Genomic DNA, 3,144 nt, shown 5'->3' on the forward strand with positions numbered 1-3,144 from the left:
GGGTCAGGTGTCAATCATGAGAAGTGACAACGGTACTAATTTCGTAGGTGCTGAGGTTGAACTGCGCAAAGCCATTCAACAGTGGAACCAATCAAAAATTGAAAGCACTCTCTTGCAAAAAGGAATACAGTGGATGTTCAACCCACCCTCTGGTTCTCATTTTGGTGGAGTGTGGGAAAGACAGATAAGGTCTGTTAGAAAAATCCTGAGATCTGTGCTGAAAGAACAAACACTTACTGATGAGAGCTTGCATACATTTCTGTGCGAAGTGGAAGCAATAATAAACGACAGACCACTTACTGTTACAACAGATGATCCCAAAGATCTGGAACCCTTGACACCTAACCACCTGTTATTAATGAAAAGGCAACCAGCCTTACCTCCTGGACTTTTCAAAAAAGAAGACATACTGTATATGCACGTCGCAAGTGGAAACAAATTCAGTATCTTGCTGACCTATTCTGGAAGCGGTGGATGTGTGAATATTTACCTTTGCTCCAGGAGCGTCAAAAATGGACTTAAGTAAAGAAAAACCTTTCAGTTGGAGATGTTGTCCTGATAATAGACGACTCGTCCCCAAGAAATTCTTGGGTCTTTGGAAGAATCACGAAAGCGTTTCCAGATAAAAAAGGACTGGTAAGACGTGTGTTGGTTAAAACTAAGACCAATACCTTGGAAAGGCCTATTGACAAGTTGTGCATTATCTGTGAAATGGACTGTTAACTACTCAAATATTAAGGAGTGTTTCTCTACCATACAAAGAATATGGGCATTAGCTCCAGATATTTAGCATGCCAAATATTTCGCGGGCGTCGGCGACGATTTGCCTCTGATGTCGGGCATTTGTCGGCAATTTCGCAAAATCTGTTGACGAGTGAAAAATCGGGCTAAAATCGTGCAGTGTGTGTATAATCCTTTTATTAGATTGACAGGACAGCTGATTTGGTGGTTGCCTAGCAACATAAAAAATGCAGGCACTGCTCTTTTAAAAAAAAAAGTCAGACCTAAAAAACGCGTTTGGTGTGATCGGGGCCTTAGGACGTTCCAATTCAGCCCATTGCAAGGGTTCCACCAGTAATGTGCACTCATGCAACGTAATCAATGACGTACATTTGAGTAAACGAGAAGGAGGCAAGGCAAGACCAGGCAAGTTTATTTATATAGCACATTTCATACACAATGGTAATTCTAAGTGCTTTACATAAAAGAAAAGAAAATAATAATAAAAAATAATCACATCAAAAACTTTGAAAATTATTAAAAAATTTATTTGAGGTTTAAAATGAATTTCAAACAGTTAAGAATAGAAAATTATTTTACATAAAATATAGAGCAATCAGTTCGGATGTTGCACAGTGCTCATTCAGTAAATGCACAGCTAAACAGATGAGTTTTGAGTCTGCATTTAAATGTGACTAATGTTTTAGCACATCTGATCTCTTCTGGAAGCTGATTCCAACTGCGGGCAGCATAATAACTAAAAGCGGACTCCCCTTGTTTTGTGTGAACCCTTGGTATTTCTAACTGACTCGATCCTAATGATCTGAGTGGTCTGTTAGGTTTATATTCAGACATATATGTTTATATTTATATTCCCTGCTGGTGATAAAGGCATGAACAAGTTTCTCCAAGTCTTGACTGGAATCAAAACATCTAATTCTTGCAATGTTTTTTAGATGATAGTATGCTGATTTAGTTACTGCTTTGACATGACTACTGAAACTAAGGTCTGTCTCCAGAATCACACCAAATACCGGCTAAACAAGAGCGGTGCAAGAATTGAGCCTTGTGGGACTCCGCATGTCATGGACGTCCACTTAGACTTATGCTCTCCTATACTCACATAATAACCTCTCCCTTCTAAGTATGCCCTGAACCAGAAAGCCTGACTCAGTTTTCCAGTCTCTCTAATAGTATGTAATGATCGACAGTGTCAAACGCAGCACTGAGATCTAGTAGTACCAGCACTGATATTTTGCCAGAATCAGAATTTAAGCGAATATCATTTATTATCTTAATGAGCGCTATCTCTGTGCTGTGATGCGGTTGGAATCCAGATTGAAAATTGTCCAGGTATCCATTTGAGTTTAAGTATTTGTTCAGCTGATTAAAGTCTCCCTTTTCAATAATCTTGCCTATAAAAGGAAGATTTGATATTGGCCTGTAGTTGCTCAATATGGTGTATCAAGATTGCACTTTTTCAGAAGGGGTTTAACAACTGCAGTTTTCAGGGAGTTTGGAAAAGTCCCAGAAAGAATTAAGGCATTCACCACTTCTAAGAGATCTGCTTCTAAACAGTTAAGCACCCTTTTGAAAAAATATGTGGGAAGTGTGTCAAGATAGCAGGTTGACGATTTAAGGTGCTGTACCATTTCTTCCAAAATGTTGCTATCAGTTTCTTCAAAAGCAGACATAGTATCTTCTTTTTGGTATTGTGGTCGAATCTGTCTGTCCTCTGCATAACTTGGGGATGTGCTAATCACTGTAGGGTATCAGACCGAATCAGACAATTTAAGATTTGATAAAGAACAGTTGAAACACGAGGAGCCGAATTCCACAGAGGCACAGGATGTTCGTAAATCAGATCCTGGCGCCACAAGCCTGAACCAACTAGCAGCTTTGAGTAGCTCACAGCATTTAAACAACACACTTATTGACAATTCCAAGGAGATTGTCAATTTCGGGGTCAAGTAATCAAGATTAAATGGTCAGAGATGCACAGCATGACCATCACACGTAAACCAGTGACGATCACGATCTCTTTGGATTGATTTCCCCCACCTCGACGACAAAGAACAGACTGAGATTCCTTACAGACCTTTTAACCTCTGGTCTTCACAGAATATGTCCTCATCCACAGAATGGCACAGAAACTGCCTTTCCATGCACCTAAATGACACTAAAAGGACTTGTGAGCAACTAATAATTTATATGCATAACTCCATATTATGTATGTAACCCACATGTGTGACTATCAGATCTTAATCATTTATTGTGTATGTATTTTGAATAACTATTGAATAGCTTAAGGGTTCATATTCATGTTTAGTATGTGTGTGTTTGAATCTTCTTGCTTTAAATATTTCTTCCAATCAATTCTTTGTCAAATGTATCATATTCTTGTTATAGAAATCATGTCCAAAA

The sequence above is a fragment of the Sinocyclocheilus grahami genome, unplaced genomic scaffold, assembly GCF_001515645.1.
Source record: "Sinocyclocheilus grahami isolate Dianchi unplaced genomic scaffold, SAMN03320097.WGS_v1.1 scaffold1556.1, whole genome shotgun sequence".
NCBI lineage: Eukaryota > Metazoa > Chordata > Actinopteri > Cypriniformes > Cyprinidae > Sinocyclocheilus > Sinocyclocheilus grahami.